General features: G+C 42.8%; 1 protein-coding gene across 1 annotated transcript in view; it reads left to right on the top strand.

The window, feature by feature from the left end:
- Positions 1-4901, top strand: part of CDKL2 (cyclin dependent kinase like 2) — a 52504-nt gene extending 47603 nt beyond the window's left edge. The window contains exon 13 of the mRNA XM_031664507.1: positions 2225-4901. The gene's annotated coding sequence lies outside the window, so the exon portion shown is untranslated. The remainder of the gene's footprint in view (positions 1-2224) is intronic.
- Positions 4902-16860: the final 11959 nt, after the last annotated feature.

The raw sequence follows: 16860 nt of genomic DNA, 5'->3' as shown, positions 1-16860 counted from the left end.
TTCTGATAGAGAAAGTTTTGCCACTTAGAAAACGAGAAGTAGTATTTATCTCTGAGATGAAATCCCTTTTCATAGAGCATATATCTCTTGCTCTTAAACTAATCTCCTGCATTTTATTGGATATAGTAATGTGAATTTAGTGTGACAAGTGCTCAAGAAAGATATATACCTATCTCCCTTATCAGTCATTTGCCCTGTGGGCCTGTAAAGCAAGACTGATTATAGTCATGCCTCGCTTAATGTTCTGAAAGATGCATCCTTAGGTGATTTCACTGTTATGCTAACATCATAGTCTACTTACACAAAGTTAGATGATGTAACCTACTATACGCCTAGGCTGTATGGTACAGCCTATTGCTCCTCAGCTACAAACCTGTATAGCATGTTACTGTGCTGAATACTGTAAGCAATTGTAACACAATGGTAAGTATTCATATATCAAAACATAGAAAAGGTAATGCATTGCACTATGATGTTATCATGTCTATGATGTCACTAGGCAATAAGAATTTTCAGCTTCATGATAATCTATGGGACTACCATTGTATATGCAGCCCATTGTTGACCTAAACATTGTTATATAGTACATGACTATACTTGGCAATATTTTTCCCAATAAAGAGAGATCAGTGCTATACCAAATTATTGACTTCCTTTTAAATATAACTTTTTTTAGTGTTAAAAAACCAAAACAAAAATCAGACTTTTTTTTTTTTTTTGAGATGGGATCATACTGTGTTGTCCAGGCTGGAGTTCAGTGGTGTGATCTCGGCTCACTGCAATCTCTGCCTATTAGGCTGAAGTGATCCTCCCACCCCAACCTCCTGAGTAGCTGGGACCACAGGTGTGTGCCACAAAGCCCGCCTAATTTTTTGTATTTTTGGTAGAGATGGAGTTTCACCATGTTGCCCAGGGTGGCCTCGAACTCCTGAGCTCAAGTGATCTGCCCACCTTGGCTTCCCTAAGTGCTGGAATTAGAGGTGTGAGCCACCGTGTCTGGCCAATCAGACCATTTTGAGTGATAATTTATTTGCTCAAGCAAGTCATTCAATGTTTAATATCTCATTAACTATATAAAATATTATGATGATAAATTGCCACATTCTCGTAACTTTTTTTTTTTTTTTTTTTTTTTTTTTTTTTTAGACGGTGTCTTGCTCTGTCACCCAGGCTGGAGTGCAGTGGTGCAATCTTGGCTTACTGCAACCTCCAAGTGATCCTCATGCCTCAGCCTCCCGAGTAGCTGGGATCACAGGTGTGTGCCACCATGCCCAGCTAGATTTTGTGTCTTTAGTAGAGATGGGGTTTCACCATCTTGGCTAGGCTGGTCTTGAACTCCCAACCTCGGGTGATCTGCCTGCCTTGGCCTCACAAAGTGCTGGGATTACAGTCATGAGCCACTATGCCCAGCCCATAACTGTATTATTGGAATTAATCTGTTAATCTTTACAAAGCATTTTGAGCATCTGTGACATCAAAGGTGAATTCACTGTGAAGTGAACAAAGCTTAAGTTTTGATCTTTCATTTGCACAGGTCCTTTCAAGGCCCTGGGAAAGTCTTTGTAATTCATTCATTTCAGTTAATTCACGCTGAGCAATGAACAACTAATTCATACAAACTGTGTAAACTACAGGCTCTGCAAAACTTGTATGTGTTTTGTCAGAATTAGTCATTATTTGCATAAAAGGAGATATGTGTTACATATAGTAGTTTGTTTTTTTTTTTTGAGATAGAGTTTCACTCTTGTTGCCCAGGCTGGAGTGTGCAATGGTGCGATCTCCGCTCACTGCAACCTCTGCCTCCCGGGTTCAAGCAATTCTCCTGCCTCAGCCTCCTGAGTAGCTGGGATTACAAGCATGGGCCACCATCCCTGGCTAATTTTCTTGCATTTTTAGTAGAGACGGGGTTTCTCCATGTTGGTCAGGCTGCTTGAACTCCCAACCTCAGGTGATCTGCCCGCCTTGGCCTCTCAAAGTGTTGGGATTACAGGCGTGAGCCACCGTGCCTGGTCATACACATGATAATTTTGATTGGTAATTGTTCTAAAGATTGTCTTAAAAATTAGCTGTTGACACATCAACTGAAATCTAAGGTTTTCTTAAACTACATAGTACCCACCAATATTATCAATATATGCAATGTGAGAAAGCAAGTGAGATAGAAATTAATTTTTAGAAGGATTTTATGTAAAATAGTTGATGGTATATCCTTCTGTGCTTTTAGATGCTGCTCTTGCACTTGAGATGACATCTTCTGGCAGCAAGAGTGCTGATATCCCAAGAGGAGAGATTCATGGTTTTGATCATTTCCTTCTGAACTGCCTGCATTTTCTAAGGAAGGCCTTCTAGAAGAAGGAAAGACAAAGACTTCCAAATGTTTCAAAGGAAGATTGAACAAATGGCCCTCCTCAAATGTTATCCCATTACCTTTCACGTCCACCGATGCTATTTCAAGATATATCCAGTGGAAGAACAGTGATACGGTTCTTGTTACATGAATGTGTATTTACTGTTAGAAGATTGTATATTTTAAGTTACCCATGATTAAAAGTGAGTAAAAAAGGGGGACAGAGAGAAATATTATAAAAGGCCATGTTACTCATGCATTGAACTTTGTGTGTTTTCTGTATAAATGTGTACATTTATTTAGGAGTGGGTTTGGTGGGGGTAGGTGATAATCATTAGGATCAGTTGAAGAAAACTGAAGAAACTAGGATCAGTAAGAGAAACTGTTTGCTTTGCCTGAATTTAACTATGAAAACACACTTAAAAATCTTACATGTTTCTAGATATTAAGGGAATATGTAACTCCTGTCCATGGGTAGACGTGTATCTTTGGTTTCTGTACTTATTGTTGATGTTCTATCAGTATATTATGAGACTCTGACCTCTCTGCTGATCTTCTAAGAACCACACTAATGCAAGCTTGACAGAGAAACCTCTTTCGAATGACTTACTACCACTCTGGCATTGGCTGGTTCTCTGTATTATAAGATTCTGGTGCTAATGTTCCATACGGAATTGATCAGGACTGATTACTCTTCTGTGAACCAATTGCTATTGAACCACCCAGCTGAAGAGGCTTTGGGGAGAGAATGTTCATGATTATGGACTCCACTTTTGTCCCCTGGTAGTTTATGGGTGATACTAGAATCCAGAGAAGTTCCTGTCTCCTTGTGACCTCAAACACTTAGGCCTTCTCAAAAACTTTCCACCAAGGTGCAAAATCATTTACCTACATTCCACACATCTTTTCCAATGCATGGATCCAGAACTTTTTAAGTGGGAGGAATAAACCAAGTTGGCTACAGGTTCTTGATTTCTGGGTTTCTAGCCATGCTCTGCTTTATCATTTTAGAGAATGGTTGTTTAAGGAACCAGAATTTGTGTGAGTTTTTTTTTTTTTTTTTTTTTTGCCTTAACCAGTTAATAGTGTGTTGCTTTTTTCCCAAAGCCATTGACTAGAACTTAGCTGAAGAATTTAACTAGGACTTTTCTTTTTTACTCTGAGGAGCTTAATATTGAAATTCTGACCTTGGATATTTAAGCCTCAAAAGAGTAGGATATTCAAGAGGAGGCAAATAAGGGGTTTCAACGTACAAGTCTATTTGGTGGTTAAATTAAAATTTGGTCTTGATTTAAAAGCTCTACTTTTAATCTGTGACCAGGTGTTTGACTACATTAGTATGGCTAACATGCTGAAAAAGCTAGGGTATCGGCATTAATAGGCTTCATATTAAAACGCTACTATTTTATTTTTACTTTGAAAAACACTGCCAGTAGATTCTGCAGCATGGCCAGCAGGTAATACTTAAAGCCAAATGGCGCTTCGGCTTATTTCAATACTATTTTTATGTAAAGATCAGTGTGAACATATCAGCTCAATGGTTGAGGTTCTAGGATCAATTACCTTACAGTTTTTATACTAGCTTTTGATATCTTTTGCCTATTAAAACACCTTGTGAACTTTAGAATTAAGGAACTAAAAATTATTTACTATAAGTCCAAGTTACGACTTGAGGATCGTATCTAATTAGAACTGTGGCAGAACTACTAGAAAAAGAAGATTCTGCAAATTGGTTTCAGTGATTCTTGATGTAATCATAATCATCAACAATAATAGATATTGAATCAAAGTCATCCTTTTTTTAAGTTTAAGGTTATTTAGTTTCTCTTGCAAGGATATGATTTAGTCACACACTATAGGGAATATGTGTATGTACTGTTGGGGAGCAGTGGGCTTGCTGTGTGTATGTATGTTTTAAAATTAATAAATATTATCTTACTGGGCTCCATAGATGGTTTTAGTTTAGATTTATTTAATTAAGAGGCTATAAATAATATATACACTACTGTATGGTATTTAACAAATAAGTTTGAAATCTGTTCATTCTTCTTGAAAACTTTGGATGTAGGGGTGACAAGCTAATTTTCTTGTATAACTGGTGATATAAGCAGCATGGTCATAAAACAACATTTCTTGTGAAGACTAACTGGTAAAAGTTGTGACAGAACCTGGTTTTCCTGACCGAGAATCCCTTGCTTGCTTAGAATATCTGACTTCCCATTGAAATGGAACATAGAAAATGTGTTTTCTTATGTGACTCTCATTATTGGTTCCTTTATCTTAGTTGTGCTAAAATATAAGGCTGGACTTGTAATACACTATGTATCAGACTAGATTGAAAAATGTGATCCATTTGTTTTCTAAGCCCTCCTCTATATAATTGAACCACTGTCAGGGGATTAGAGAAGAAACAGAGCACTGCTCCTAAGACTTTAGGCTAGTCTTAGTGAAATGGACTAAATGGATTTTTCTCTGTTGTTTTTTGCATTAAGTGTTTTTGCACTAGAAGAGGGTGCTTAACACTCCTCTATATGAATAAAAAATTTTGTTCTCACATTGTTTTCTCAAGGGTCTTATTTTTTCTGCTGATAGCTTCAGACATGAAATAACTCGAAAATGTAATTAATGTACAGCATATTTTTTCTTAACATGCCCTCTGAGAAGTAAGTACCTTATGTTATCACTCGTGGGTAACTTGTGTTTTGTATTTATAGATATTTGTGGATATCTGATGTTGAATATATTCTGAGAAATTTTCTTTTAAAACAAAAACCCATCCACAAAACAGCATTTTTCTTTGTGTTCAGTGAAAATTCGGTTTTGCCCATTGCACATTCTTAATTTCTATATTCTCTACTTTGGCACTCAGGGTCATCTCCTGTAGAAGTGAAGTTTCTGGTAACATTTTGGAAAATGTATTGTCGATTAACATGAACATATAAGAAAGGTTCAGGGAAATGAAAACAATGTATCTCAATTCAGCATGTTTTCCTATCCCTAAGCTAGGGTAGGATCTCCTATCAGTCTGGAGAACAGGCTTTCATATCAGTTTACCTCTATCCAGCTATCCCACTTGCTCTAGACCTGGCAAGTGATCTTCATTAATCTTGCTGCTAGGATTTAAAACTATCCCTTGACCCCCACAAAATAATGTTTTAATTGGTCACTTCCCTCCTTAACCTGTTTCATTATTTTATTTTATTATTATTATTTTTTATAGAGACAGGGTCTCACTATGTTGCCCAGGCTGGTCTTTAACTCCTGTGCTGAAACGATCCTCCTTCCTTAGCCTCCCAAAGTGCTAGAATTACAGGAGAGAGCCACCATGCCCGGCCTCCTCAACCCGTTTTTAGTTGTCTTCCTTGGCTTCTCACTCTTTTTGTTTACATGTATACCTATCTCCCCCCCAATTTTTTTTTTCTTTAACTAGAAAAGCCATTTATTGAAAGGTGGTAAGTTGCTCCTCAACCCACCAGAAGAGTCAGGGTTAGATTCTGAAAACACAGAGGCAAGAACAATACCCAGTGTCACTGCCTCACTGAATTTTTAAATCTATAAAGATGGGGAACTTTATGTAGCACAGTGATTTCTATGTGACAATAGTAATAACCCTATGAAAGTAGGAATGTTATTCATGTTTTGTAGGCAAGATAATAGGCTTAGAAAACTTAAGGAATTGACTCAGTGTCACTCAATAAATGATAGAGCTGTGGGTGTTGAAATAAATATATGATTATGATTATTTAGAGCTGGAATTAATTTTTAAAACCTGTTTAGATAATATAACATTGAGAGCTTAGACTCCTGGAGCTACATGCCTCCTCATTTACTTCTAGAGGAGATGACAAGGAGTTTCCCCAGTCATTAAACAACACTTCACTGTTATTGAGCCTAATTTGGATACTGCTCATCCCTGAATCAATCACAGTAGCCAGGTGAATGATAATCACTGATGACTTGAACCTTGGGCCTCTGTTAAATTCCCTTCCCTTAATTAATCATGGAATCAAAGGGAAACTGGATTATGCTGATTGGCAATAGCAGCCCACCCATGGAACCACATGGCTTCCACAAAACAGGGCAGGCACAGAATGGACATTGGAAAAATGATCACAGTGCTAACCAGAGATGGCCATTTTTTGAAGCTGCAAAAGGAATGCTTTATTTTAGATTTGGATTGACTCTGCCAAATTGTCCCTCAAAAAGACTGTACTAATTTATATTCTCACCAACAGTATATGAGAAAATTTTCTCACGTTGGATATTAATAGTTTCCATTTTGGCCAGATAGATGGGTGAAACTTACCTTGCTTTGGTTTACATTTTCTTGATTACTACTGAGGTTACACATATTCTGATATATTTTATGTATATATATTGGTCATTTGAATTCCTTCTGTGAATAAAAGATATTAAGGTCTTTAAAAAAGGTAAAGCAGATTTTAGTTTGAGTATTGGAGGCTTCCCTCTATAGATGGTTTTTCTGTATCTGACAATAAGGGAAAAACCAGATTCAGATAATATGGTTTGGCTCAAGACATATTGTGGCTAAAAATGATTTTTGAGAAATGAAACCCAGCCAGAAGAATGCTTTTTTTTTTTTTTTTTTTTTTTTTTTGAGGCCGAGGTCTCTGCTGTTAGGTTGGGGTCAGAAGTCTTGCGGCTCAGCACAATCTCAGCACTCCAGGATTCAAGAGATTCTCCTCCAGCCTCCCGAGTAGTTGGGATTACAAGTGCACCACCCTGCGCCGGGCTAATTTTGTATTTTTAGTAGAGATGGGGTTTCCCCCATGTTGGCGGGTTAGTCGCTTGAACTCCCTGACCTCAGGCGTTCGCTCAGTTCTCAAGTCACTGGACACAGACTTGACCACCGCCCCGACCAGAAAGGTTTTTTGAGGCAGGTCTTGTTCTGTTGCCCAGGCTGGAGTGCAGGGCGATTCGGCTCACTGCAACCCTCCTCAGTTCACGCCATTCTCCTGCACTCAGCCCTCACAGGTAGCTGGGACTACGAGCCGCCCTCATGCGGCTGGATTTTTTGCCTTTTGCTGGGGGGTTTCACCCCGTGTTAGCCAGGATGGTCTGGGCTCCCTGGCCACCATTGATTAGCTGCGCCTCGGCCTCCCAAAGTGCTGGGATTACAGGCGTGAGCTACCGCGCCCGGCCCAGAATGTATTTTTTTAAAACTACACTTGTTTTAAGTAAGATAGGTCCCCTTTCTTCTTCTGGGTTTTGGGAGGAAATAAGTCAATGAGAGATTAACACGTCTCGCTCCTGAGGCAGAGGGATGAAGGAGATGTCAGTTCTGCTTGGATGGACAGGAATTATTTAAGGAAAGTTATGAAAGATCTGAGCTCTGGGATTGCGCCGTTGACCTCACATCCATTTCACTAGGGTGATACCTTACTGGCTTGGCTCTATTCAGTACCGCCCGGTGCTGCCAAGCCGTGATCCAGGAGGTGGCAGTAAAGCCCCTCTCACAGCAAGCCGTAGCTTTCCCAAGGGCAAAAATACTAAAATCTGAGACGAATTATACCCGAGGGGTATTATCTGTTTCTTTTTGTCCATGTATTCAGTAAATGGCCTTCTTTTTCCATTTTAAAGAGCTGTGTTAAGGAGTGCTCAAACTATTTGAACTACAGGCGTGGCCAGGGAGAACTGTAAAAGGCCATCAGACGGCACTGCTGGTGGAGGGGCGCCCCCTGGTGGGTGGATGTTGTTAGTTAAACACTCTAGTGCAGGTTCCTAGGTGTTTAGGAAGCGGAAGAAATCCAATGCACTTGACCTCCCCAGTTTCTGCGATTATGTCAGGACCTCCCTAATGTCAGCAGGTGGCCGGTAAACTCAGAGGTCAGCAAGGCAGAACCAGTTGCTAGAGGGAGATCTAGGCTGGAGGGAGCATGGGGGTGGTGGGGAAGAGCTGTGGACTTCACTGAGAATCCCGAACAAGAAAAACAAGTTGGAGAATTATGAAAGTAAATTTGCCTCACAAAATGAAATGCTGTAGGTGGGTTAAGGCAGAGTGGAAGGAAAAATTTCACTTCCAAGGATGCCAGCCTAATAAGGGTTCTGAACATCTTTGGAATTAATTGGAAACATGGTTTTCAATTGTGATGTCTGTGTAAGTGGCAAAATGTAAGTCAATCTTCATAAAGCTTGGAAATTTGAAGGTGAGTCTGCACTGGTACTAGCTTTCTTTCTTGATTATATTTGGAGTACAGCATAGGGAGTTTGCATGGTGCAACCAGACACATTTCCAACCTTTATAGCAGTTGGTTAATATGTGGTTTTAGTCAGTCGTCAGTGCACTCAAATTCCGAATCTGAAAAAGTGCAGGGCATAATGTTGTTTCAGGAAAATAAGCCATGTATTTTGTGTCTAAAATTTAAACACTTGATACACTTCTCAACGTGCTGATTTGAAAAACAGAATCATCAAAGAAAAATGAAGAGGGGCTGTAGAAAAGGAGAAACGTATTGCCAATACGGAAACAGAACTTTAAATTTTTATTGCTATTACTCTATGAAATCTACCTCTATCCTGAGTGAGGGTGAGCATCTAATTATCCAGGTGGAGTAAATTGTAAAAAATGTTTCTAAAGAAGTTAAAAAATTTATTATGTGCAGAACATGTAATAACCTTTTAATTGAGAACGTAAGCCAGGAAGTAAATAAATTTTGCTGGCAGAAAATCAATTTCTCTGTGCTTTTGGAACAGATCTGAAGAATAACTGTTTGAAGAGCGATCTCAAATAATTAGCCTTCCAAGGAAACCTATGTGTCTTGACCTGGCCCTGGAGGAGGGGTTTTAGAAATAGGATTGGACCCAGTTTAAAAAAGAGAGAGTGATAGATCCTGCTAATAGAAGTTTGAGAGAATTACAAAATTAAGTCAGCAATTGAACTGGCCCATTCTCTATCTTTGGTTGCCGTTCCTACCTACCCTGCAACAGACTACTGAAAGAGAGAAAATTGCATCTACAGTGAAACAGATAATTCATTTTAAAAGAGAAATTCATTTAAAAAATCCTGAAAGGAGATTGAAAGCATACATTGGTGACCAGTAACTATTTTATTTGAGAGAGACGTGTGTGCCTTATCTTTCTCTCCTCAATAGTTCTTTTTTTCTGAGTGAAGATTTTTAAATCTTGAGGCTTCCCCTGATATATGTGAACTGATACATAGAAGCAAATAGGGTTAAAGAGCAGGATGTTTAAAAATTCATTTATTTAACAAATATTTATTGAGTGCAGACCATGTTTTAAGTCCCAGGGATAAAGAAGTGAACAAAGGCCAGGTGTGGTGACTCAAGCCTGTAATCTCAGCACTTTGAGAGGCTGAGGTGAGTGGATTGCTTGAGCTCAGGTGTTCAAGAACAGCCTGGGCAACATGACAAAACCCCATCTCTACAAAAATATACAAAAATTGATCTGGCATCATGGTGCATGCCTGTAGTCCCTGTCCCAGCTGAAGTGAAGGATCTTTGGAGCTCGGGAGGCTGAGCCTGCAGTGAGCTGTGATCATGCCACTGCACTCCAGCCTGGGCAATAGAGCGTGACCCTGTCTCAAAAAACAAAACAAAACAAAAAACAAAAAAAAGTGAGCAAAATGGACAAAAATCTCTACAAATAACAAACAAGATAACAAAGAATACCTGTGGGTGCTTAAATGTGAAACATGCTGGGTATAAAAATAAAGCCGGGAACAGGGAGATGAAGTGGGTCTCTGCCTGCACATTTTGATAGGGTGGCCAGGGAACTGAAGTGGAATTTTATGAATGTCCTGAAGAAAGGGAAGGAGCCATGTGGATCTCTGGGGGAAGAGCAGACCCACCTGCAAGGGCACAGCCCCTGAGGAGGGAGTGTGCTTGCTGAGTTTGTGAAACAGCGAGGAGGACAGTGTGTCAGGAGTGGAGTGGGAAGAAGAGAGTGGTGTGAGATGAGTTCAGAGAGGAGGAGGGTGGGGATGGGGAGTGGGTAGGCCAGGTCCTGCAGGCCACTCTAAAGACCTGTGTGAAAAGCTTGCAGAGGCCGGGCGCGGTGGCTCAAGCCTGTAATCCCAGCACTTTGGAAGGCCGAGACGGGCGGATCACGAGGTCAGGAGATCGAGACCATCCTGGCTAACACGGTGAAACCCTGTCTCTACTAAAAATACAAGAAAATTAGCCGGGCGAGGTGGCGGGCGCCTGTAGTCCCAGCTACTCGGGAGGCTGAGGCAGGAGAATGGCGTGAACCCGGGGGGGCGGAGCTTGCAGTGAGCCGAGATCGCGCCACTGCACTCCAGCCTGGGGCACAGAGCAAGACTCCGTCTCAAAAAAAAAAAAAAAAAAAAGAAAAGCTTGCAGAGGTGATTATCTGTTTGTGATGATCCCTTCCACACAAATCCTTGAACTCCTACTGTCCAGTCTACATTTTTCCAATGATGAAGCTGAGAGAGAGATTTTCTCTTTGGAATGTGTCTCTATCTGTTTTTGTGGTTCTCTGGCTAGCCAACTGTATGATGCGTAAGATTACATTTAAGACTGTTGAAAGATTTCTGGTTTAAATTTACCCTAGCTGGGAAGCACAAATGTTTATTGATATATACTAAAAAATATTCAGGGAAATCCTACTTAATACAACCTTGGTAACTGCCAGTCCACGGAATATTCAAATGCTTGTTTGATAAACAAAAGCTGCAACTGTAATAAGGGTGCATTTACTGATTTCCTGTACACTGCAGCATTTTTTTTTTTTTTTTGAGACAGAGTCTTGCTCCATCGCCTAGGCTGGAGTGCAGTGGTGCGATCTTGGCTCGCTACAACCTCTGCCTTCCGGGTATAAGCCATTCTCCTGCCTCATCCTCCCGAGTAGCTGGGACTACAGGTGTGTGCCACCACACTGCAGCATTTTAAATTCTTCCAATTAATATGTAACATATCTAGTAAAATACGTAAATCTTACATATATCATATGATAATTTTTATAAATGTATACACCCCTGTGACCACCATCCAGAGCGAGCAAGGTACGGACTACCTCCAGCTCCTACCATGCTCTCTCTTGCCCCTTTCTCAAACCAAGGTCATCGTTATTCAGGCCTCTATCACCATGGATTAGTTTTGCCTGTTCCTGAGTTTCACGTAAATGGAATCTTACTCTATGTACTCTTTTGTGACTGATTTCTTTCACTCAGTATGAAATCTGAGAATCATCTATGTATTAATAGCAGTAATCTGTTGGTTTTCATTGATGTGTAGTATTCCAGTGTAGGAAAGAAAAGCAATGGATTTACCCATTCTACTGTGGGTGGACATTTATGTTGTTTTCAGTTTAGAGCTATTTTGTCACACTTCAGTGTTTTGTTTTTTTCTTTCTTTCTTTCTTTCTTTTTGAGACACAGTTTCACTCTTGTTGCCCAGGCTGGAGTGCAGGGGCGCCATCTCGGCTCACTGCAGCCTCCGCCTCCTGGGTTCAAGCGATTCTCCTGCCTCAGCCTCCCAAGTAGCTGGGATTACAGGTGCCCACCACCATACCTGGCTAATTTTTTGTATTTTTAGTAGAGATGGGGCTTCACCATGTTGGCCAGGCTGATCTCAAACTCCTGACCTCAGGTGATCCGCCTGCCTCGGTCTCCCAAAGTGCTGGGATTATAGGAGTGGGACATTTCAGTGGTTTTACTTGATGATGACCCTACACGTTGTTGAGGTTTATAGAACCGAGGGCCCCACGCACATTGTTCAGTTGTGTCTACTCTTTCATACCGCCCACTCTTCGTTGGTTTGTCTCTCTGCTGTTTAGAACAAACCTGGAGCTTCCTATAGGAATCTGATCTCCACTTACATTTGATTGTAAAACTAAGTAAAATATGCTCTGTGCTTGGAAAAGTGGTGGTTCTCTTTATTTTATCTTTATTTCTTATTCTTCTTATTTTTGAGACCAGGTCACTCTCTGTTGCCCAGGTTGGAATACAGTGGTGTGATCATAGCTCAGCCTCCCAAGCAGCTGCTACTATAGGCACGTGCCACCACACCCAGCTAATTTTTTTTTTTGTGTGTGTGTGTATATATATATATATATATATATATATTTTTTTTTTTTTTTTTTGTAGAGACTGGGTTTTGCCATGTTGCCCAGGCCGGTCTCAAACTCCTGGACTTGAGCAATCTGCCTGCCTCAGACTCCCAAAGTGTTAGGATTATGGGTGTGAGCCACCATGCCTGGCCTATTTTTTCTATTATTATTATTATTGTTATTATTTTGTGATAGGGTCTCCTTCCATCATCCAGGTGGGAGTGCAGTGGTGTGGTATGGGTCACTGTAACCTCGACCTCCTGGGCTCAAGCAATCCTCCCACCTTAGTCTACTGAGTAGCTGAGATGACAGGCACATGCCACTACTCCCAGCTAATTTTTTATTTTTGGATTTTGTTGTAGAGATGGAGTTCCACCATGTTGCCCAGGCTGATCTCCAAATCCTGGGCTCAAGTGATCTGCCCACCTCGGACTCCCAAAATGTGAGGATTACAGGTGTGAGCCACCAGGCCTGCCTGGCCTATTTTTCTTATGTATAACAGTGCTTGAGCTGGGTGTGGTGGCTCACGCCTGTAATCTCAGCACTTTGGGAGGCTGAGGCAGGTGGATTGAGGTAAGGAGTTCAAGACCAGCCTGGCCAATTATGGTGAAACCCCGTCTCTATTAAAAATACAAAAATTAGCCGGGTGTGGTGGCGCACACCTGTAGTCCCAGCTACTCGGGAGGTCGAGGCAGGAGAATTGCTTGAACCTTGGAGGCGGAGGTTGCAGTGAGCCAAGATGGCACCATTACACTCCGGCCTGCGTGACAAGTGCGAAACTCCATCTCAAAAAAAAAAAAAAAAAAGGTGCTTGAGCATTGTAACCCTGTTTTTTTAAGAATCAGAGCCAGGTTTCTCTAGATTATGTAGCTGCTCTAGGAGTTTGTAGTTACTGCTATGAAAATTGGATACTTCTTGTTATGGACTGAATTGTGTTCCCCCAACTTCATACGTTGAAGACTTAGCCTCCTCAGTACTTCACCATGTGACTGTTTGGAGATGGAGCCTTTAATGAGGTGATTAATCTAAAATGAGGCTGTTAGGATGGGCCCTAATCCAATCTGACTGGTGTCTTTATAAGAAGAAATCTAGTCACACAAGAGAGACACCAGCAGCACATGTACACAGAGAAATGGCCATGTGAAGAGGAGGAAGAGGGTGGCCATCTGCAGACAGGGAGAGAGGCCTCAGAGGAAACTGAAGCAGGAAGCAGGACTGGACTCCAGAGGTGGGGCTTAGACATCAGACCAGATGGAGGACTAGCTAAAACGGTGGTGGACAGTGAGGAGGAAGCACCCTCCAATACCCTTCAATCAGACACACCCATCAGTGTGCTGTGTCAATTTACCATTGTCATGGCAATGTGTCCAGAATTGGTGGGTTCTTGGTCTCGCTGACTTCAAGAATGAAGCCACGGACCCGTGAGTGTTACAGTTCTTAAAAATGGTGTGTCCGGAGTTTGTTCCTTCAGATATTCACATGTGTCTAGAGTTTCTTCCTTCTGGTGGGTTGGTGGTCTCACTGAATTCAGGAGTGAAGCTGCAGACCTTCGCAGTGAGTGTTACAGCTCATAAAGGTAGTGCGGACCCAAAGAGTGAGCAGCAGCAAGATTTATTGAAAAAAGCAAAAGAACAAACCTTCCACAGCCCACACTGTGGAAGGCAACCAGCTGGGTTGCTGCTGCTGCCTCAGGCAGCCTGCTTTTATTCCCTTATCTGACCCCACCCACATCCTGCTGATTGGTCCATTTTACAGAGAGCTGATTGGTCTGCTTTTGACAAACCTTTAGCTAGACACAGAGTGCTGATTGGTGTGTTTACAATCCTTTAGCTAGACACAAAAGTTCTCCAAGTCCCCACTAGATTAGCTAAGACACAGAGTGGTGGTTGGTGCATTTACAAACCTTTAGCTAGACACAGAGTGCTGATTGGTGCATATACAATCCTTTAGCTAGACACAGAGTGCTGATTGGTGCATATACAATCCTTTAGCTAGACACAAAAGTTCCCCAAGTCCCCACTAGATTAGCTAGATACAGAGTGCTGATTGGTGCATTTACAATCTTTAGCTAGACACAGAGTGCTGATTGGTGCGTTTACAATCCTTTAGCTAGATACAAAAGTTCTCCAAGTCCCCACCTGTCTTAGAAGCCCAGCCGGCTTCACCTCTTACCAGCACTCACCGCAGGACTCTGTGGCACCTAGCCTGGGCACTCCAGAAGCCCAGAGGGAGCTCGTTCCCTGATCTATCCCAGCAGGCACCTGCCAGCTGTGCCAAGTGCAGGTCCACTGAGCCCACACCCACCTGGAACCCCTGCCGGCCGGAGAGTGCTGCACACAGCCCCAGCTCCCGCCTACGCCTCCCCCTCCACATCTCCCCACAAGCAGAGGGAGCCAGCTCCCGCCTCGGCCAGCCCCGGAGAGGGCCCCCCACAGTGCAGCGGCAGGCCGAAGGGCTCCTTGAGCGTGGCCAGAGTGGACGCCAAGGCTGAGGAGGCACCAAGAGTGAGCGAGGGCTGCTAGCATGTTGTCACCTCTCAATCCCACCTCTAAATAGGACACCCCAACTGCCGTTGGGAATTTGGCTGATGACTGCTCTAGCTACTTCCTGCTGGATAGAGGCAAAGAAGGGGCCCTGCAGTTGTAGCGTTCTCCAGACGGGAACTCTTTAGGCCAGTGGAAGGGCCAGTGGGTTGGTCCAGGGGTCCTTGGTAGAAGTTGTTAGTTGAGCTCATTTGGAGTTCCATTTGTAAGACCATCTGTAGCTTGATGGCCTTGATTCTGGAGGAAACAAATTTGACAAGAAATTTAAAAATACAGGGTCCAAAGGCGAGTAACAGCAAGACGGTTGCCATGGGACCTAGAAAGGGGAGAAACCATGTTGTCTAACTTCAGAGGTTGGTATAAGAGTTTGAAAGGCGTTGTTTGATTTCAGAAGCCTTTTCCTGTAAATGCTGGGCGGCATCTCGTACTATCCCTGACTGGTTAGTGTAAAAACAACACTCTTCCCCTAAGACGGTGCAGAGTCCTCCTTTCTCAGCAGTGAGGAGGTCTAGGCCTCTGCGGTTTTGGAGAGTCACTGCTGCTAAAGAGTCTATTTGGGATTGTAAAGTAAGGATAGACATCGTTATTTCTTGCAAACTGTCTGAGAAATCCTTTGAGAGTGTGTGGTAGTAGGATAATGAAGTAGATAAGCTGGCTATTCCAGTTCCTGTAGCAGTAGCCATTCCTAACCCTATAAGTAGGGGTATTAGTTGTATGGCTCTGCGCTGACGGACTTGAGCTTTGAGGGTACTGATAAGGTCTGATTTCCTGGGGCAATGCTAGTGTTGGACTTAAAAGGACTAAGGTGCAGGTGTCTGTCCAGTTAGTGGGGAGGCAGATATAGGTCGATGTTCCACATAAGAAGAATATACCTTGGTTGGGTAGACAGAACTGGTTGTGTATGTTAAAAAGGTGTGTGAATTTGTTGTTTTCATTTCCCCATACTCCTAGAGTACTTGCCAAGGGAGCTCCAGTGAGCGGCTAGAAAGGGGTGTCGGGAGCAAACTGAGTGGCTCCCTGTGTTCTATTTTCCCGTTAGAGAAAAAAAGTTTACAAACCTTTAGCTAGACACAGAGTGCTGATTGGTGCATTTACGGTCCTTTAGCTAGACACAAAAGTTCCCCAAGTCCCCACTAGATTAGCTAGACACAGAGTGCTGATTGGTGCGTTTGCAATCCTTTAGCTAGACACAAAAGTTCTCCAAAACCCCACCTGACCCAGAAGCCCAGCTGGCTTCACCTCTCACCAGCACTCACCGCAGGATTCTGTGTCACCTAGCCCGGGCACTCCAGCAGCCCAGGGGGAGCTTGTCCCCTGATCAAGCCCAGCAGGTGCTGGCCAGCCACCACCAAGTGAGGGGCCCCAAGCCCACACCCACGTGGAACCCGAACCAGCCACGCGCAGCCCCGCCTGCTGCCTGCGCCTCCTGCTCCACACCTCCCCATAAGCAGAGGGAGTCAGCTTCGGCCTTGGCAAACCCCAGAGAGGGGCCCCCACAGCACAGTGGCGAGCTGAAGGGCTCCTCGAGCATGACCAGAGTGGACCCTGAGGCCAAGGAGGCACCGAGAGTGAGTGAGGGCTGCTAGCATGTTGTCACCACTCAGCAACACCCACGAGTTACTGCCCCTTTCCATGGCACTGACCCAGTGACACAAAATTTACTAAAACTTCTGCATAAGTCACCCCTTAATCTGCATGCACTTACAAATGGGTATAAATATGACTGCAAAACTGCCCTGGGGTACTACTCTCTGCCTACAGGGTAGCCCTGCTCTGCAGGAGCCGTCACAAAGCTGTAACGCTGCCTCTTCAATAAAGCTGTTTCCTTCTACCTCTGGCTTGGCCTTGAATTTTTTCTTAGGCAAAGCCAAGAACCCTCACAGGCTAAGCCCCACTTTGGGGCTCACCTGTCCTACATCAAAA

This window comes from Papio anubis, chromosome 3 (genome assembly GCF_008728515.1).
Source record: "Papio anubis isolate 15944 chromosome 3, Panubis1.0, whole genome shotgun sequence".
Taxonomy (NCBI): domain Eukaryota; kingdom Metazoa; phylum Chordata; class Mammalia; order Primates; family Cercopithecidae; genus Papio; species Papio anubis.
The sequence above is the reverse complement of the archived record's forward strand: the minus strand, read 5'-3'. Positions and strand labels throughout refer to the sequence as shown.